This window comes from Tursiops truncatus, chromosome 14 (genome assembly GCF_011762595.2).
Source record: "Tursiops truncatus isolate mTurTru1 chromosome 14, mTurTru1.mat.Y, whole genome shotgun sequence".
Lineage (NCBI taxonomy): Eukaryota > Metazoa > Chordata > Mammalia > Artiodactyla > Delphinidae > Tursiops > Tursiops truncatus.
Window position 1 is genome coordinate 20,842,982 of NC_047047.1, and position 22,558 is coordinate 20,865,539.

Below are 22,558 nucleotides of genomic sequence, written 5' to 3' on the forward strand. Positions count from 1 at the left end.
TCTTTGTGACTTACTTCACTCTGTATGACAGACTGTAGGTCCATCCACATCTTTACAAATGGCCCAATTTTGTTCCATTTTATGGCTGCTCAATTCTTAATATGTGAAAATTCCAGGGAAATTTCAGAGTATGGAATTGTTGGGGTCCAGGGCAGGCTGCCCCAAAATAGGACTCAATGGCATATTGATTATTTTGAATTAATGTTGCTTAAGAAATTGTCAGTGCAGAGGCGACACTTTCACCCTCTTCTCTGTCTCCCATAAACAGAAACTAAATCTCCCATGTGAAATGTGCCCTCCTTGTATTGGGAGGTAGAAAGGTATCCTAATTTCCAGAGATAGGGGATTCAGGGCCAAGAACCCTGTATCTACAAACCTTGACACTTCTTTAGTAATTTACTACCTAAGCCCAAACTTTGATTAAATTCCTTACTAGTTAAGCACCCAAAGTCTACATTTCTTTGTCTTGTCAATTCTTCACACATTTATTGTTTCTTTATCTAAAAGAATAAAAACTGCCTGGTTTGGCCACTTCTTACTTTCTGTTTCTATGAGACCTCCATGCTTACAAATTAAACTTGTTTCTTTCTTTTCCTGTTACACTCCTGTATGTCAATAGTTTTTCTTTGTCCAGCTACAAGAATTCAAGAGGGGTAGAGAAGGAAATTTACCTTTCCCTAACAAGATTATGTGATTCGCCCATTGTTATCTACTCAATGAAGTTTTGAATCACTATTCATACCTATACTCACATTCCAAGTCTATTGCTATGTTATACTATCTAAATTATAATGTGTCTTTGATACTAATTACACTAAACTTTTTTCCAGTTTTACAATTTTCAAATCTTTGTTTCAATGCACTTATAAGAATTATTTGAAAATTTGAAAGTCATTATAGTAAAGAAAATTACAAAAAATAATACATTTGTGCTGACAAATGATGATTGTAATTAGCTGAATCCTTCGATTTGACTCATACCTTACCACATACAATATATTTTACAGAGCCTTAAAAAACTTCCCAATTCTTTTCACCTACTCATTCCCACAGCTTTTATCTAGGCAATGCCTCTTTTAAAGATCATTTTAAAGTTCCAAATTTATTTTCTCATAAGATTTTGAATCATCTATCTGAATCCTAAATGTTTCTGGTATTCTTTAAGCATTATTTTTGAACAATAGCTTAATTTCATTAAGTTATCTTAAAAATGGATACTATTTATTAAGATTAATTTATGGGCCATTCAAATACTCAAGTGGTTTGTTCAAAATAACTTAGTCTAAAGGGCTCACAATAAAGAATCATTGAATTTTTGATGTTTTCTAATTATTATTTGCCAAAGAATGAAAGATACAAAGAAAATATTTTATCAAATGGTTGGAATGAGTAATTCTCTAGGTTTTACTAGAAATGAAAATTGGTAAGAATAATATAAGTACAATGACCTGGTCTCACGATTAAGAACAATAAAGATTATTAGACAATATATAAGGTAGTATAATCCTATGAGCCTTTCAGCCTCATGAGGAGGCTAAAAAGGGTAACCTGATAATGTTTACAGATGACGGACCTCAGTACCACCAGGATCTGTGTGAAGATATAATCACCTACCAGTAAAATTATGAAAATGAGTGTAGTTATTCTAAAATTTATAAAGTCTAAATTCTAACTTTTATATTACTCAGTATTTCCTGTTGATGGAAATATGTATACAGTGAAGAGAAAAACTGAAATTAGAGGTATTTAATATGGATAATGTCTAACTAATGTCTACAGAACATATTAATCATTCACTAATTTAACAAAGATTGTTGAGAAACTCTTAACATGCAAAAACTGTTTTAGAATCTATGGGAAATACCTCTCTACATTAACTGAACCTAAACATCCTAAAATTCATAACACATTTTTCTCAGGAATATCTAATAGATAGAGATCATCCTTTCATTTCCTGTCCTTCATACCCTAGGACCAAGACAGAACTTGCTTTTTGTGTGAAGTGTCAATTCAGAACACTAAGCTATAACTATCGTTGACCATTCTGCCCTCTTTTCAAACCCAGACCAAATTTTATTTATTCTAACTGGTGACCTCAACAAATCTAGTCAATAACCATAATAACCTTCTTGTTTTCCTCTCCATTCTATTAATAATTTCCTCAGCAACACATTGGTAACTCATTCACATCTTGACCTTATCGTTACTCAGGTTGAAAATTCAGTAACATCTTGGCCTCATTGTTCTATCCCATCTCCATGTCATTTCTGCTTCACTTCAGCAAAATGTGGATCTACACAGCATGACTATTTCTTATAAAATAGCCTCTTTTCCTTTCTCTTATCCCATAAATTTACTGAAATTAGTCTCAACCTCATTGAACTCTTTAATTTTTAAAATCCATCAATTAAAATATAACCACAAAAATCCATATGCTTCAGCAATGTGTTGGCCTCTTATTTCATTTATGCCAACCTAGGTGCTCAGACTACACTAGATGATAGATTTTCACAATGCCTGTCTTGAAAATCTTCAGATGTAGCACAAGCTCACTTCTCATTTCAAGGCCAAGGCAGCAGTGCTTATGGCCATGAACCTTCTGACTATTTCACTCTGAAGTCATAAGATTTAAATTTATATTTTGCCCTTGCTAGTGCTCAGAAATGCTTTAGTTCCTCCCTTGCAAGAAAGTGTTAGTTAAATAATACAACTAAACAAATTAAGAGATTAAATTAGCTAGATTAAATATTGTTCTAGTTGTTTGCCAGATTGAACTAAAGCTTGGGCAAGGTGCAATGAGACAGTTGATGACATGGATGAAAATAAATAGTTTACAACACAATAGCTACCACAATCTTTCTCCTTCCCTATGCAATCTCCAATTGAACTTAAGCTCTCTAATTGCATATATACTTCCATAATTTATCATTGGAAAAATCCAAGCAGGGTTAGATAAAGTCTATTTGGAGCTATCAGATGCTAGGTCACACAGGCTGTGTTTAAGAAATATGGAACTTCAGGCAGATTAACCTCTCTTTTGAATATAGATGACAAATTATGAAATGAATATTAACATTACTACATATAAATATATATGTACAAATACTCTCATAACTACATACACACAAGGATATCCAAGATCTTGATGAAGAAAAATTCAAAACTTTGATAGGATTAATTAATAAGCAAATGTATGCTCTCCTCCAAATGACACCACTTGTTTCAGAACCTAGTATATCAAATCTTCAAGAAGTCGATAACCTCTTTTTATGCAAAATGCTTTAGGGAATAGAAAAAAGAAAGAAAGTTTCACAATAATTGCATCAAATATTTTAAGATTCACTTCTATTTGTATGTTAACATTTTTGAAATTATGATGCATCTCAAGGTTAATGTGATAAGAAAGTCTTCTGTCAGAGTTTAATTGACATAGTTTTAATTTTAATACTAATAAAATAATGGTGCATCTTAAATTGAATGACATCTTAGGTTCAATGTAATATCATAGTTTTGTAAAAACTAATATGATTATACCTGAATTAGTTTTCTAACACTATTTTTATAATTAGTTTCAAATTATTATGAACTTAGTGGCTTCTAGCAAGACAGATTTACTCTATTACAGTTATGGAAGTCAGACTTTTGGAATGAGTCTCACTGGACTAAAATCAAGATGTTAGCAAGGCTACATTCCTTTATTAGAGGTGCTAGGGGAAAATCCATTTCTTGCCTCTTTTATCTTCTAGACGCTGCCCACATTTCTTGACTCCTGTCTCCCTTTCCACCTCCCTCTTCCACGGTTTAACTACACTGTGATTACATTGGGCCTACCTGGGTAATTCAGGATAATTTCCCTATCTTAAAGACAACTGATTTAATCCTACCTGCAACCTTAATTCTCTCATGCTGTGTAACATAATATATGTGCATGTTCCAGGGATTAAAACATGGCCATCTTCAGGGATAGCAATCATTTTGCCTATCACAACACTTAAACTGGAAAAGGCTAGAATAACAAAGAACTGACTTGCACTGTATGAATATAGGTGCAAAATAACAAATATAATGTTACAAATTAATTATAGAACTACATAATATGTATATAATAAATATTATTCTCCTATGTATATTCACAGATGTGAGTGTGTTATATTTGTGTATATCATGACAAGTAAAGTTTGTTCTGGAAATGCAAGGATAGGTAAAATTTATCAATATAATTCCCCACCATTAAAAGATATCAAAACATGGAAATTTAAATTGATTCAATCAATTTATTCAGTAAAATGTGACACTAATTCAAGATTTAAAGGAGGGCACAGTGCTTTCTTATCACAACTATTATGTCATGCATCCTAATTCTAAAGGTGGTACAATGTGAAACAAACAGAAAGTGTACAACTTAGAATTGATAAAATGCATTATTTAGGTTAATCTCCTTTTTCTCTCTAAATTCTTTTTCTCTCTAAATTTCTCTTCTTTTTCTCTCTAACAATTGGCAACAAAATTCTTAATGCAGTAAAATGAATCTAACATCAAACTAATAGCAAATATCCCACTTAGGATGAAAACTTTATTATAGAGGATCAGCAACAAAATTAGATGTCTACTCTCAACTCAGAGTTTTAGTAATGCAGTTAGAAGAGAAAAAGAAAGGAGATATATGAGGTGCAATTTTCAAAACATTATTGAAACCCACAAAATATACTCAAATAAATGGATTGTAGTCTTAGGAAATACTGCTGTTTTAATTAGGTCAGTTATTCCTAATTTTTCTAAAAACTTCAATGCAATTTTTAAAACTATCAAAACAAGGAATTTCATGAAAAATGCATAGTGATCCTAAAATCCATATGAAACAGGAGAGTTCTCAGATGAGCTAAGATAATTTTGATGAAAAATACATTGAGAATGTATACCTTATCAATAGCAATACTAATGATAGACTTATAATACCAAACAGTTTGGTATGTCACAGTGATAGACAAATAGTTCAGTGGAACAGAATTGTGAAAGGAGAAACAGATCCATATATGTATGGAAATTATATATGACAGGACTGACATTATAAATCATTGGAGAAGGGAAGCATAAATATCAAGTTCTGCAGAAAGCACCATACTTATATGTGAAATGTTCAAGAATTCCCGCTAAAATCAGGAATGAGACAGGACACCTGCTAAAAGTGATTTTATTTTATAATGTACTACAGGATTTAGAGTAAAGTAAAATAAAAGATAAAGTAAAGGTAAAATGAAACGGAAGAATAAAACTCATTTAATAACAAATGATATGATTTGCTGTACAAATAGCTTAAAGTATGTGTATGAATTTTTAGAATGAATAATAAAATTCAGCAAACTTGTTTATTAACATACAACAAAAATTAAATACTTTAAAAATTATAAGACACCTTGGAATAAATATTATAATATATGTGCAAGACTTACATGGAAAGTTATTAAACTTTATTACAAGATTTTAAAAGATTAAGTTCATGGAGATATTTACTGTGTCAAAGTTTGGGAAGTCTCAGTATGACAGAGATATTTATTCTCTCCAAGTTTAATGTGATTTCAATCACAACCTATCAAAAGTTTTCATGCAAGTTGATAAGCTAATTCTACACTGTATGGTAAGTGACAGAGGGTAGAATAAGCTTTTCTCTGGAGAGAAAAATGAGTTAGGGACACATGCCCTCTCAGATATCAGAAATCTTGTAAAAGTAATTTAATAAAGACTGTGCTATTGATTTAAGTAATTACTTTAGAAATATACTGGAAAATAATCAGAGATATAGACAAATATATGCATGTATTGTACATACAAATGTATGGATATTCATTATTGTTTCATTTAAAATGACAAGAAATGGAAAGTATCTAACAATAGATGTATGGTTTAATAAAAATAACTATGTGATATACAGAGATGTCATTCAAATCAAGAATTAGAAGGAAAGTTTTAACCATAAGATATTAACCATTGTATATTGTTTAACGAAAATATCATGACTCTTACTGCATGATCTCGTTTTTGAAATGTAAAACGTGTGTATATCTCTATATCCATATAGCTATATAACTGCATATAAATGGCTGAAGATATACAAACCAGGCATGTACCTGTTTTTATTTCTGTGTGGTGAGACTGAGGTGCTGTGTGGGCTTTTACTTTACACCATTAGTTTGCAATGGTTCTCCTTTAAGATGAATAAATTTAAAAATAAATTAATGAAAATTTTATTATTTTGATAAAACATTGAGCATCATGGAAAAATGCTCAGACTTTACAACTTTCAAAATACTTTAAAACAATACAAAGCTTATTCAAAATTTAATACAAGTAACATTTAAAAATATATATGTATATGTTTGAATTTATATAAGTAAATCTATAATTTTAAGTTATACATTTTTTTAAATTCCCATTATTACCATAAATGAATATTGCAGCAACTTTGTTCAAGAATACCTGTTGGCTGCTTGACTAAGTGGTCAGGGTGCATTTATTCATACTGTGTTCTTTGTTCAGATGATACCTACAATGGTTAGTTTCTGAGAGGAGAGGCAAAATGCAGAAAGAGGGAGCAAAGGCAAAGAGAATGAACAAATTAGAAATGCCTAGTAAACGCTATCATATAATTTCAAAATCTTCATTTTACAAAAATGGAGAAGAAAAAGCAATTACATATAGACTGGCTTTACCTCAAGAATTTTTCTTTATACTTGCAGCCATGAATAGCTTAAACCTTAATCACACTCACAATGCAGCCTCTGAGCCTGCATTTTTCAACACTTTAATGCTGCTGCATTTTCATAGGAGAAAAATAAATTTAAAGCAGTGTAAAATGTATGCAGTTCTTTTGGGCATAATAAAGTGAACTCATGAAGCGGAGCTTTATTTCTCCATTTTGTGAACATTGACCAATTTTATCTAATGATAGCTCAAGCCTACCCAGGAGTCTTTAACAGGATTTCCAGAGAAACTCTTGTTTCCTACTTTGTAGCAGAATGTCATATGGGTTGGACTTAGGCAAATAATTAAACTCCAAGAGGAAAACTTGACAACATTTCAAGCTGTTCCACATCATGTGACATAAACTTTTTCTCACTATTGGAAGGAAAAATTTTCCAAGCCAGTTTTTGCTACTTGGAATAACCCTACTTAAGTTTAGAGAAAGAGGTTTAACTAACTGGAAAAACAAAAACAAATACAAAATTCTAAGAAATATTAAGTCTCATTTTTGCAATGAAAACCCTAACAAATCCAAATCCTTAAAAATATACAGCCACATTGCTTATCACCATCATACAGGCATGGGTCTTTTATCTCATTTTCCAAGACTATTGCTTTGTTTTCCACCACCAGCTTTAGGAGATCTGTACATTATACTCTTCAGCATCTGTCAGGTTTTCTGTTGAGCATTACAGTTCTTCTAAAACCATAGCTTGATTATCTCACTGTGCTGCACACATAATAGTTCAATGTCATCTAATGTTCTACACATATCCATTAGATTTGTACCTCTTGGAGGTTAGAAAAATATTCACAGTAATTTCATTCTTTTTAAATTCTTTCCAATGTTCTTCTTTGAAGACAAAACAAAACACAGAAATGTCCCCTTCCTTATCCTCCCCAAATTTATGTATTATGATTAAATTCTATTTGCCATATTTCATCATAAATCTTACCTGACAATCCTCACTATTAAAAGATAAATGCATAGGTACACTATATCCTTGGGAGAAGGAAGGGGACATAATTAACAGAGAATATCTCAATTTAAAACATTAATACTTATTTCAATACTAATCAATCTAATCCTAATCTGACATAATCAAACTAATGCTATATGTAATAGTATTCCTATTTCATAGATAAGAAAACTGAGACCTAAACTTAATAAATTGTTCAAGGTGGCAAATGGCAGAGCTGAAACTCAAATTTTTTTCTTAATTATGAATTGGTTATTATAATCATTAAGTGAAATAAGGGATGTATGGTGTCAGCAGCTCAATCAAGAGTGCCTGGCACCAAGTTAGCTGAGACTCACAGCTCACTCTTTCCCCAGCAGGGAGCATAGCTCATAATGTTATTTTTATGCAGGGTCATCAGGTGCCATATCAGCACAGGTGGGCCACACCCCACCCCATTCCAGACACACATGGCTTCTTGTATGCTTCCAGGACTCCCTTCTGGAGCATACCACAAAATACATGCAGCAACACTGGCCTCAGCAGGATGCCAGCTCTGGGAGTTAAATGTTCTACTTTGCTAAACCTCTGCTTTTGAGCTTCTTCAATAAAGTCCATTTCTCTTTCATCCTTTCTTTCTGTGAGGTAGGATTTTGCCTTCAGTCCCCAGCACACAGCATGTAGAGAACTTAGGGAGTGCTTGATGAATGTGGCAAGTAATTGCTGTTTTTTTAAAAAAAAAAAATTGTTAATATTATCAGAATGAATTATTAACTGGTATTTTTAATCTTGATGTTACTTTTGCCATGATTCCAAGTATTTTCCTGAACTCTTTGCTATGCTGAGGAAGTCCTCTTTACCTCTCTCTCTCCCCAGAAAACTCTTATAGCATCATTAAAACCCAGTTGGAGTTTCCACTCTGACTTGCCCAGGTGAATTTAGATGCCCATTGTTCTGTGTGACTATATTTGTATGTCCTACATGGCAATATATCACAATGTTCTATGTAAACAAATGATTCCTCCACTAGGTTGTGAGTGCCTCCTGGTAGAGGTGTGTGGTCTTTCTGCAATAAATCTAGAAATGTAGTCTCTAACAATATAATGTAAACTTTTTTTTTCTTTTAGTCCATTAGTAATTTTATTTAAATCTTCATTTAATTGGATTTTTTTTCCCTGTATATTATATACAGGAAACAAAAACTTTTATGTCACAATTCATTGATGTGTGAATCTTCTCTTCCCAATGTTTTGAACTGTCCCAAAAATAGTGGTTTGTAGTTACTTTAAAGATGCCTCATGAAATTCTTTTTAGTGATCTTTTAGAATAAATATATTTTCTCTCAAAATACAAAAGCTGAATTACTTTCTCTAGACTGGCAACACCTTTGGAATAATAAATATGGAACATTTAGCTCTGGGCATATGTTATGTTCTTTGCCAAGGCTCTGGCATAGCATGTGTTATCATATTGATTTTCCTCAAATCCACTCACAACCCCAGTATTATCTGAAATATATTCCACCTATTTGGCAGAACAAAAATTTACTTCTAAGTTATGGCAGTCAGGTGGGAAAGCATTTGTCTTTTTACTATTTTGAATAAATATTTGAGGTTGTAAAAGAAAAAATAAGAAAATAAAACTTATTGGGTAATCACTGAGTATCAGAAATTTTGTTCAGTTGAGTGTGTATACACATATACACAAGATAAACAGATGATAGATAAAGTGACTCAGGTTTTGGTATCTCAAATATCATGATCATAATTATCATTGGAACATGATCTATTTTTAATGGTGAAAAATCTTGCTAAATTTTTTGAAAACCAAAGTACAATATTCCCTAGGTTTCTATGGTAGTTGCCTTTCTGAAAATTCAATGTATTCAAATGTGTGTACCTTTTAGAGAATTTTTAAGACACCTCTTCCTTCTGGATACAGCCCGGGCACATGAGCCAGGGCACATTGCTTGGCTGGATTATGACCTTACATGGCCTCGTAGCCAGGAATCCTTGTGCAGTGGACAAACACTTGTAGAGGACCTTGTGCTTATTGTAAACAGATTTTTCACTTACATCAAGACATTTTTAAATCTTGCCATAGGTTGGAGAGTTTTTCATTATTTATAATTTGCCATAGAATAGAAAATTCTTCATTATGATGGAATTTTCTGCTCATTGCAGGGTGACTCGCATCACTGTCCACTGTCCACTTCAGTAGCCCCTCTCATCATTGCCAATTAAAATTTATACACAGATCTCTAAAACATTCAATTCTACAGGGTGGTAACACTCCCACTGAGAACCACTGCTTTAACCTTCACTTCTCTGGAGACCGCTTGGCAGTGAGGTCTTTAAACAGGAGAAACCATGTCATCCCATGTATTGGCACACCTTGTATTTGTCTTGCTCTCCCTTGAGCTTCACAACATCCCAGGCAATTGAAAGAAGAGATGTTGTTATTCCCAACTTAAAGATGAGGAAGATAAAATGATTTGGCTAAGGTCATGTGACTAGAGAGTTTCAGAGCCCTGATAAGATCTCTATTATCCTGAAAGGAGATTAGGTCTTGTACTGTTTCCTTATGCAGTACTTCCCCTTCAGAATAAACTACTTAGATCAAATTACCTTAGCCAGGGATCTCAGTTCCTGGCTAGACAGACTCACTATACTAAGGAATATTTTGAAATAAACTGTTCTTTTGTTTCAAGGCTTCTTTATAAGTGTTTTAATCTGATCACCTAGCTTGCTCCTTTAGAAGCTGATTTTCCCAATTATTGATAATTGTTAGTGCAGTGAACTAGTGCAATGAAAACTGTTCTTATTTTTGGATTTCAAAGAAAAGGCACCTGTGGCTACTGCTGTGTATTTTGGCTGATGGAAAGTGAGAATGCTGTTGATCTGATCCAGTTAGAGTAAGATTTATGATCATATCCTTGTTTTAATTTCACAGTCCCCTTATACCAGATATTACTTAAAAAAAATGTTTTCTCTCCCATATTTGGATTGGTTTATTGCTTACTCACTCCCCAGTAGGAATTAATTAATGTAATGATTTTTCATTCACTCAACAGCTTTTTTTTTTTAATTGCACTTCTCCTAGGGAAATAAGGATGCACACATAGTTACCAAGTTACAGTCTTAACCACAAGGAAAGTGTGGTCTGGAGGAGAAGACAGAGAAGTAAACAGTAATAAGGACAAAATGGGCACTTAAACTAGTCTGTAAAGTTTAAAAAAGGTTTCTCAGAGGAAATGGCATCTACATTGAGATCATACCAAGGAATTGAATTATGCTGATGAAGAAGGAATTATGAAGGATTTATTGAAAAAGATAAATTATTTGCAAAGGTGCAGAATATACATCTGATGGATTCCAATAAGTTCAGTAGGACTGAAGGGGAAAAGGCTGAAAAGTGAAGCTATAGCAACAAAGTGGACTCATATCATGACTGGTTTTATGTGGAAAGTCAAAAAGAATATTGGGTTTCATCCTTAAGCTATAGTGACATGAATGTGAAACAGTCAGATTTTTGTCTCATAAATCTCCGTTTGAGTGGATTGTGGAGACTATATTGCAGAAGTTTGGGTTGGAAGAACAAGGCATTAATAATTGTATTATTAAAATAATACAAATAAGAAATGATAGCAGCCCAATTTGCAAGAGCCTTAGCAGATATTAGAAAGAGAGAAGCAACAGGATCTGGTGTTTGACTAGATGAAAGCTTCGCTGTGGGTTAGGGAGAGTGAAGGAAGAAAGGAAGAAAAGCAGATTTTTCATGTGGTCAAAAATATTGAGAGGGATGTCTTTTCCTGAGGCAGGAAACCCAGGAATTCAGTTTGATTATGTAAATTGAGTCTGAGGTACCTGTGGGGAATCCACTTGGAGATATCCAGTAAGCATCTGGATGTAGGGATGTGGAGCCCAAGCAAGAGGTCTTGGGTAGAGATCTGCTTTTGAGGGTTCTTTTCTCTACCTCAGGATGTAAAGAATATATATTCAGCTCACAGACTCACAGTTATGACCATGGAATTGAGGCCTGAATGCCTTTGGTTCAAATCAAAAGTCTACCCTTTCTGTTTTTGTGACCTTGCACAAAATACTTAACTTTTCTGTGTTTTAGTTTTCTCATCTATAAAATATTTATTATTGTAATATCTACTTGGTGGTTCTCTTGAGTTGTTACTTATAATACACATAATAGAACCTGACCTATAATAATTATTAAAAACATTAGTTCTGTACGAGAAATGTAGCTTTCTGTTTCTATATCTCTACTTGGGTTTACTGCCATATACCTAGTGCCTAGGACAGTGTCTGGCACATAAGAAGGGCTAATAAATAATTGTCAAAGAGTAAATGAGCTACTTTCTAGTATGAAATCCTCTTCTGGAAGGGTGGCAAAATCTTAATCTCCATCACACCTCCCTTCAGTTTCTTTGAAGATATACCTGAGTTCCTTTGTGAGTGTATAGTATTAGGGCATCAAAGCAAATGTGAGTGCAAGATGATGGGAGAAACTAGTCCTCAAGAAAATGTGCCAGAAGCAATGTGCTGCCAGGTCTATCTTTCTGCTGGCCTTTGTTCCACTGGGTTTTCATGAGGCATAGCTAGTTCTCACCCATAGTTATTCATTCATTTATAATGCAGTAAATATTACCTGAGCATCTACTATGTGCTTGACATGTTCTAGAGCACATGACATTTTCTTGAACTGGAGAAATAGAGGAAAGATAAAGTTCCTGTTCTTGTAGAATCCACATTCACATGCTGCCTTCTATTCACATGGCAACTTTAGATTCAGAAGCTCCTTCTAGTGTCACTTTTCAGTGGCATGAGATACACTTGCCTGCTACTGCAGCATTCTGGCATCCAAGAATCTTTGCCAGATTGTCCATGGACCATTTGACTGGAGAGATCAGGCAGATATTTTTTCTTTTTGGATTGTGCCACTCCCTTTTGTCTCAAGTAGGGTCCTCTGCTCTCTCACTGCAGACATCCCTTACCTTTATTTTTCTCCATCTAGCTGAGGAGACATTATTGTTTTTCTTCCAAGTTGGATATAAGCACTCATCTCTTCCCACTTCTTCTCCCAGATGTTTCTGTATATACTGAAAATACTCTCTAAGCTTCCCTGAAGCTCTTGAAACAGAAAAACCAAAGACTTGCAGGCATTTCTGCTGCCTGCCTACCACATCTCTCCCTGGAGGAAGCACATTCAGAGCCACTCTCTTCCTGGAAGGGCATGAGGAGGAAAAGAAAACAGAAAAAAAGAAAACAAAAATACACTGCTTGGGGCTTCCCTGGTGGCGCAGTGGTTGAGAGTCCGCCTGCCGATGCAGGGGACATGGGTTCGTGCCCCGGTCCGGGAGGATCCCACATGCCGCGGAGCAGCTGGGTTCGTAAGCCATGGTCGCTGGGCCTGTGCGTCCAGAGCCTGTGCTCCGCAACGGGAGAGGCCACAACAGTGAGAGGCCCGCGTACTGCAAAAAATAAATAAAATAAAATAAAATAAACAAAAAAAAACCCACACTACTTCATGCATCAAAACATTATTCTGTGTCAGCATGTAGATGACAACTTGAACCATGAAAGGATGAGATTATAACTTCATTAGAAGTCAGGTTCAAGTTTAACAAACCTCTAATGGACTTAATTTAATTGTATTTCTTTTTCCTTAAAGGCTCATTTCCTCTAAGTTTTTGTTTTTCTTCATGTGTTAAATGTCAACATTTTATCACTGTAGTCTTTACTTATATATTTTGCCACTTACCTTTGTTACCCCCTTAGGAGTTCTACCAGGTTCAGGAGAGTCCTGAGATGAGAAACTCTTAGGTGCTGTGAGCGCCAGAGGCTCCACATCTCAGATTCTGTCCTAAGGAGTCTGGCTCATGCCACTTATCAGGCACAGTGTAACCCTCCTCAACATCACCTCCTCACTCAGAGTCACAGTGTGGTGGTGCCTCACTCCAGGGGCCTGCCAGGTGTGAGACACCAAGCTCTGGCCCAAAGGCTGTGCAGGGGCAAGACCACCAGAATTGGGGAGTGAATTGTGCATGTACAGGCCAGAGTCTATCACCTTCCCAGAGGCCCAAGGCCATTAATTATTTTGATTAAATTCAAATCCCTTATTCCCTTTAACATGACTGATTTTTTTTTTGATGCTTTTTGTTTCCCTACCCCCACCCCCAGGTTTTCTACTCACCAATACCTTTGAGTAAGTTCAGTCACCTTGCAGGTGATTTCTTAAGGGCACTTTAAATTATTTTCTTTTTTTAAAATTTGTATTCTATATTGGATTATAGAATTCTATATTAGAGTTCATTTACAATGTTGTGTTCATTTCAGGTATACAGCAAAGTGATTCAGTTATATGTATACATATATCTATTCTTTTTCAGATTCTTTTTCCATATAGGTTATTACAGAATATTGAGTAGAGTTTCCTGTGCTATACAGTAGGTCCTTGTTGATGATCTATTTTATATATAATAGTATGTATATGTTAATCGCAACCTCCTAATTTATCCCTTCCCCTCTCCCTACCTTTCCCAAAGACATTTTAAATTCTTAACCTGTCTCTATTCTCTATTCACAGATAGTTAGGCAGGTTCTGGCATTTCGTTACAGGCATACCTCAGAGATGTTGTGGGTTCAGTTCCATACCACTGTAATAAAGTGAATATCAGAATTAAGCAAGTCACATGAATTTTTTGGTATCCCAGTGCATATAAAAGTTATGTTTATACTATACTGTGGTCTATTAAGTGTGAATAGTGTTATGTCTAAAAAATGTACATACATTAATTTAAAAATACTTTATTGCTAAAAAATGCTAACCATAATCTGAGCCTTCAGTAAGTCTTAATGATCAGGCTGGTGGATGGTGAAAGTTGGGGTAGCTGTGGCAATTTCTTAAAATAAGATACAATAATCAAAAAATGGGCAGAAGCTCTAAATAGACATTTCTCTAAAGAAGACATACAGATGACAAAAAGTAAATGAAAAGACACTCAACATCACTAATTATTAGAGAAATGCAAATCAAAACTACAATGAGGTATCACCTCCCATGGGTCAGAAGGGCCATCATCAAAAAATCTACAAACAATAAATGCTGGAGAGGGTGTGGAGGAAAAGGAACACTCCTACACTGTTGGTGAGAATGTAAATTGGTACAGCCACTATGGAGAACAATATGGAGATTACTTTTTCTTTAAACGCTAAAAATAGAACTATCGTATGACCCAGCAATCCCACTCATAGGCATATACCCAAAACAAAACATAATTCAAAAAGATACATGCATCCCAATGTTTGTTGCAGCACTACTTACAATAGCCAAGACATGGAAACAACCTAAATATCCGTCGACAGATGAATGGATAAAGAAGATGTAGTACATATATACAATGAAATATTACTCAGCTATAAAAAAAGAACAAAACAATGCCATTTGCAGCAACATGGATGGACCTAGAGATTGTCATACTGAGTGAAGTAAATCAGACACAGAAAGACAAATATCATATGATATCACTTATATGTGGAATCTAAAAAAGGGTACAAAATGAACTTATTTACAAAACAGAAGTAAAGTCACAGATGTAGAAAACAAACATATGGTTACCAGGGGATAAGGAGGGGGAGGGATAAATTGGGAGATTGGGATTGACATATACACAGTCCTATATATAAAATAGATAACTAATAAGAACCTACTGTGTAGCACAGGGAACACTACTCAATATTCTATAATGGCCTATATGGGAAAATAATCTAAAAAAGAGTGGATATATGTATATGTATAATTGATTCACTTTGCTGTACACCTGAAACTAACACAATATTGTAAATCAACTATATTCCAATAATTTTAAAAAAATGATACAATAAAGTTTGTCACATCGATTGACTCTTCCTTTTATAAATGATTTCTCTGTAGCATGCAATCCTGTTTGATAGCATTTTAGCCACAGTACAACTTCTTCCTAAATTGGACTCAATCCTCTCAAACACTGCTACTGCTTTATCAACTAAGTTTATGTACTATTTTAAGTCATTAGTTATCATTTCAAAAATCTTTATAGCATCATCACCAGGAGTAGGTATATTCCATCTAAAAAAAAAAAAAAAAAAAACTTTGTTCATCCATAAGAAGCAACTCTTTCCTTCAAAGTTTTATCATAACATTGAAGAAATTCAGTCACATCTTCAGACTCCACTTGTAATTCTAATTCTTGCTATTTTCACCATGTCTGTAGTTACTTCCTCCACTGAAGTCCTGAACCCCTCAAAGTCATCCATGAGGGTTAGAATCAACTTTTTCCAAGCTCTTGTTCATGTTGATATTTTGACCTCTTTCCATGAATTACAAATGTTCTTCATGGCATCCAAAATGGTCAGTCCTTTCCAAAATGTTTTCAATTGACTTTGCCCCAATCCATCAGAAGAATCACTATCTATGGCAGCTATAGATTAATAAAATGTATTTCTTAAATGATAAGACTTGAAAGTCAAAATTACTCCTCAATCCATGAGCTGCAGAATGGATGCTGTGTTAGCAGGCATGAAAACAACATTCATCTTGCTGTACATCTCCACTGGGGCTCTTCAGTGACCAAGTACATTGTCAATGAGCAGTAATTCTTTGAAAGGAATCTTTGTTTCTGACCAGTAGATCTCAACAGTGGGCTTAAAGTAGTTCATAAACTATGTTTTAAACCTAGGCTCTGTTGTTCCATTTATAGAGCACAGGCAGAGTACATTAAGCATAATTCTTAAGGGCCCTAAATTTTTTGAAATGGCAAATGAGCATTGGATTCAACTTAAAGTCACTAACTTCATTATCCCCTAAGAAGAGAGTCAGCTTGTCTTTGAGGCTTTGAAGCCAGGCACTGACTTTTCCTCTCTAGCTATGAAAGGCCTTTCATTTTCTTCCAGTATTTAAGACTCCAGTATAAGGCTCTTTATACATTTTCTTCCAGTATAAGGCTACATTGAGAATCTGTTGTTTAGTGTAGCCATCTTCATTAATTATCTCAGCTAGATCTTCTAGATCATCAGGATAAGTTGATACAGTTTCTACATCAGCACTTGCTGCTTCACCTTGCACTATTATGTTATGGAGATGACTTCTTTCCTTAAATCTCATGAACCAACCTCTGCTAGCTTCAAACTTTTCTTTTTCAGCTTCCTCCCATCTCTCAGCCTTCACAGAATTGAAGAGAGTTAGCACCTTGCTCTGGATTAGGCTTTGGCTAAGGGAATGTTGTGGCTGGTTTGATCCAGACCACTGGAACTTTCTCCATATCAGCAGTAAGACTGTTTCATTTTCTTATAACTTGTGTTTTCACTGGGATAGCACTCTTAATTTCCTTCAGTAATTTTTCCTATGCATTTACAACTTGACTAACTGTTGGCACAAGACGACTGTCTCAGCTTTCGACATGCCTTCCCTCTCTGAGCTAAATCATTTCTAGCTTTTGATTTAAAGTGAGAGACATGCAACTCTTCCTTTCAGTTGAACACTTAGAAGCTATTGTAGGGTTATTAACTAACCTAATTTCAATATTGTTGTGTCTCATGGAATAGGTCTAAAGAGAGGGAGAGAGATGGGGGGATGTCTGGTCAGTGGAGCAGTCCAAACACAAAAAACATTTATTGATTAAGTTTGCTATCTTATATGGGTGCAGTTTGTGGTGTCCCAAAACAATTACAGTCATCACCACAAAATATAATAATAATCAAAAGTTTGAAAAATTGTCAGCATTACCAAAATATGACACAGAGATATAAAGTGAGCAAGTGTTATTGGAAAAATGGCACTGAGAGACTTGCTTGACACAGGGTTGACACAAATCTTAAATGTGTAAAAAATGCAATATCTGCAAAGTGCAATAAAGCAAAACAAAATAAAATGAAGCCTGTTAATCTCAGTATTCAGGAGGACTTTTTCTTTTCTTTTTTTTTTTTTTTTTTCAGATCCATCATTGAAGAATGCCAAAGTAGCCTTCAAGATCAAGTTTTTAGACTTTTCCTTTTATAAATGAGATAATTTAGGTCAGTAGCTTGCCCAGTAACAACCCATTATAGTGAAATTAGAACTAGAACACAGAGCCCCTGCTTCTAATTGAAGATAAAGCTCAACATACCAGGTGGCCAGAGCTAAATTCACTGCAAACAAAATAACAACTCTCCCTTTTGTGGCACATATCAAAATGATATCTAGATGAACAAATCTTGAAATGTTTAAAACAAGTGATGTGTGTAGTTGTAGCAATGTCACCCCATATTTCCAGCATATGAAGTAGATCGTGGTCACTTAGCAGAGGCAACCAGTGATAATGGTGGTTCATGGGTGCATTGTGCTCACTCCTGCTGGTACTGTTGTGCTCATATAAATTCAATCCTAACAACAGCCTCCAGAGATAGATACTATTCTTCTTCCCATTTTACAAATGAGCAAGCTAAGGTACAGTGAAAGCTTGATGTGTGCAAGTTCACACATAGGCAAGGAATAGAGCCAGGATTTGAACTCAGTCTGGTTCCAAACAATCCTAATCATACCTGCTATGTTCCACATTAACTCTTAACAAGAGGGCTTCATTTATGATGCAAAAACTACTCTTGGGCTCAAGTGCTTTTCTTTTCTTTTTTTTTTTTTTTAACTTAAAGGAATAGAACACTTTATTTTAAAAATTCAAATACGCTTCAGATGAAAGCTGCCCCTTTACTGAACACCCACAAGTTCCAAGCATTGTACAAAACATTAAAACATTTGTTCATACTCTTTTAGAGCAAAACTGCCTCTTCTGCCACACTCGTTTTTGCATGACGTTGACATTTTAGCTCCACTGTCATAAAATGACCAGCTCTTCAAGATTTGATCATGAAACGAGTTTCTGATCCATAGATGTAGATCATGAGGTTAATGCCGAAGTCAACTGGTGAAGTTTCTCTGTCAACTGTTACACTTAACGTCCTCTTCCTCTAAAACCACCCCCCCCCCTCTTCCTCCTCTGAAACCTCCACCTCCACTTCCTCTTCCACCTCTAAAACCACCACCCCTCGCACCTCTGCCACCTCCGCCTCTTCCTCCTCCTCGACCGCCCCTGCCACCGCCTCTGGGAGGCCCCTTCTCACCCGGAGGTCGAGGTAGAAACCTCTGCAACGGCAGCAGCTTATATGGGTCTATATAAAACTTCTGCAGTTTTTTAAAGGAAGATGCCTTCATGTTCTCTGACAATTTAACTGAAAAATAAAAATCTCTAAGTTGTCCAAATATTTCATCCACCTTTCCAATTTGTTCTTTGTTTTCTAAATAAACTGGAGCATTGAAATAAGGCACCTTATTTTCATCTGTGGTACATTTACAAACTATGTCATCCTCACAGGGGTGCAGGAACTCTCCTAATAAAACTACTTGCTCTGGAGGTCCGTGGTCCTGGCCTCTGTTAAAAGCTCCGCGGCCGCCCCCTCGTCCAAATCCTCCTCTGCCGCCGCCGCCGCCTCTGAAATTGCCGCCGCCTCCACCTCGGAAGTGGTGGTTGCTGCTGCCGCCGCGACCGAAGCCGCCACCTCGACTAAAGCCTCCGCGACCTCCGCCACGAAAAGACATGCTCGCTCCCACCGGCGCCACGTGCACCTCAGGCCCGGAGGCTCACACTCTCCCGCCCGGTACTTCCGCCGCACAAGAGCCTCTTCGGCCACCGTACCGGCACAAAACGGAGGTGGGGAGGGAACCAAATAGAAACTCGAATAACTGGTTCAGAAAGCCAGCCAGTCACCCGCGGAATCAGGGACGCTGTCACCTGCCCGAAAAAGCCTTCAGCGATGGAAGGGTATCAATAATATCTAACGTCAACCGCTACTTTACGACAGTTAGGTCTATTTGCCTACGGCGAGCGGAGGAAGTGACCTCAAGTGCTTTTCTATAGTATTTCAAAGCAAAATTTTGGCTCCTGATGAGGAAATAGCATAAAAATATGTTAAATCAAAAAACAACAATTGTTACCAGCTAATTTAATCAGTTCTAAAGCAAATATTTTTTATTTCTGTGGTTACTGTTGGGGAGATGGTCAAAAATTAAAGTATTTTCCTCATTGCAGTTTTTATTTGCTAATCACACTCATGAGGTCTGCTTGTAATAAAGATATTTGGAGGCTATTCTTTCTTTTCTTGTTTTTTTTGGTAAGATTTCTGCCATGTGAGACCTCTTCCTCTACTTGTGGAATCTACTGGTTAGGCATTTTGACAGGAGGCAGTGTCCTTATCCCCCAGCATAGACAGATAAACTAGACCCTGGCTCTCCCTAGGGCATAGCCATACATAAGATCACTGAACCATACTCCAGGCCTGGATACTGAATACTGAGAGAATGGTTCAAAGAAACAGGGACAGTTAAAACCACTGGTGATGCTAGTGTTGGGCTGACTCTTCTTGCGGTGTGATTTTTGCTCTATTCTTCTATTCTGCAGAGATACCCAATACCTTTCCAGAAAACACCTTTTCTGATTAGAGTAACTTGAATAAATTTTCTGTTGTTTGTAACCAAGAACTACAATGAATACAAAGCATATAGTCCTTGTGTAGTGAATAATCTCTAGCTTATAATATAACATTAGAAACTGTTGGTGTTACTGCTTGGTTTTCAGGGCTCAGGTGCTATGAATTATTGGCTTTCTTTATTGTCATTCAACAGCAGATATAGGATTTGTCATTTATATATGTACATTTCCCAGAAGGTAGCTTTAGTACATCCTAATATACTTCTACTTTTTAACTTTATCCATATGTTATTTCTTGGAAGATGGTGAGGGCTCAATCAAAAATTGTTGTGAGCTTAACTCAGAGAAAAACATTTCAAGAATAAATAAGCTACTTTAAGATAAATCTTGATAATATTGGTTGTTAGAGCTTTTTATTTACTTGATTTTGTTTTTAAAGAAGAGATTATCCATGTGGCTCAAAACCATTTTTTTCTCTAACATGGTCTCATGTTCATGATCTCACATGAATATTTTAAAAACAAAACCAATAAAAAAGGTGAGAAAAGTAAAACACATTTAACCTTTTATTTTAAGAAAACTATATCATAGCTTTGTTTGTGGTGGTAAGATATTTTTAAATCAAACAACTTCTTATTACAATCCAAAAGAAGCAGTCTGAAGGGATTCACTTCCAGCAGATAAAGTAGAAGTCCAAGGAGTTACCTCAGAAACATATTTTCTATGGTGACTTTATCTCAGCTTATTTGTATTTTAATTTAGATCTCTCAATAATTTCAAAATAATATGAGTCAGTACACTACACCGGTATATTACACTTTTTTCCCAAAAGTAACAGTAAACACACTTCTGCTCAAATTAATCATCCTGCCTTGACTACACAAGTAAATAACCAGTAGGAATATTAATTTTACCTGATCTACATGGATACTTCATTGAAAAACAAATTACATCATCATAGTTTTATCCCAATAAGTATTGAGTCAAAAAATATTTCCTAGTTTATACTTGTGTTTTCATTTTTGACCTATATCTGTCCTGAACTTAAGTATTTTTCATAATAAAAATTTCACTATGAGTAATCACAAAAGTGGACTTATCCTGTCTAGATTTTAATAATACATATTTCAGTTAGCTTAAATAACTTCCATAATATTAAAAATATATTTTTAAAATGTTTTTGATTGGTGTGTGTTTACAATTCCTGTCAGCATTTTAAGACTACTAAAAAAGCATACTCAATAATAAGTAAGACATTGAGGTACAGTTTGATAGTTCACATGAGTTTTTCACTTATTCTGGTGACAAATATTTTTATGTGTCATATATTCAACAAACATTCAATGGGCAGCATCTCTGTCAGGCTCTGTTCTATTTGATAACATGAATAAACAAAGCACAGATTTTTCACTCTTGTAAAAATTTCATTTTATTGGGAAGAGACAGAAAATAAATCATAAACATAAAAAAAATAAATAGCAAGTTTGCTAGGAGGTGATAAAAGCCATCAGGATAAGGAAGTTTGCAAGTGCTTTGGGAGTGTGAGCAGGCTGCATTTTAAACTGGGGTGGGAAGAGTTGACCTCAAAGAGAAGGTGATATTTTAGCAGAATTTAAGGGGGTGCAGTTAGATGTGGTGGGATAAGAGCATCTCAGAAAGAAGAAATAGCCTGTTCAAAAGCACTGAGACATGAAGATGTCTGAGGATCAGGAAGGTGCCAGATCACACAGAGTTGGCTAATGATTGGAGCAGAAGGTTAACATGATCTGACCAGCTGATGTGATTCAACTTTTTAAAAGGTAACTTTAACAGCAGTGTGAGGCTATGTTTTGGAGAGAGAGACATTCTAGAAGCAGGGAGACCAATGAGGAGGCTATCATAGTGGTTCATGTTAGAGATGATGGCTGGGCCAGATGGTAGCAGCAGAGGTAATAAGAAGTAATCAGACTGTGGACATTGTGAAATTGGAGCCAACAGCTTTTGCTGAAGGATTGGCAGTGGGATATGAGAGATACATCAACAAGGATTTTGGCCTGAGCAACTGAAGTAATACATCTTGGATACCCTTTTAAGAAAAATATATATTGTAGGGGAGGAAATATTTTCCTTGCTCTTCTAGGTTCTTTGACTGGTCTAATAATCAAATTAACATAAGACAGATTAACAGGAGAAAAATAACCACATTTAATTATGTTTGTATAGGGGCACCACAAAGACAATGAGATTCAAGGACAAGCCTGACAATTGAGGCTTATGTACCATTTGAGCTGAGGAATGGAATAGCCACCTGGGGCTTCAAAGGGGAGGAGGGTAATTCACAGGAAGATAAGAAGAGCAGGTGTTTGGTAATTAG

The 22,558-nt window shown here is 35.4% G+C and overlaps 1 pseudogene; it reads right to left on the minus strand.

The window, feature by feature from the left end:
- Nucleotides 1-18,367: 18,367 nt before the first annotated feature.
- Nucleotides 18,368-19,577, minus strand: LOC117307807 (H/ACA ribonucleoprotein complex subunit 1 pseudogene; annotated as a pseudogene).
- Nucleotides 19,578-22,558: the final 2,981 nt, after the last annotated feature.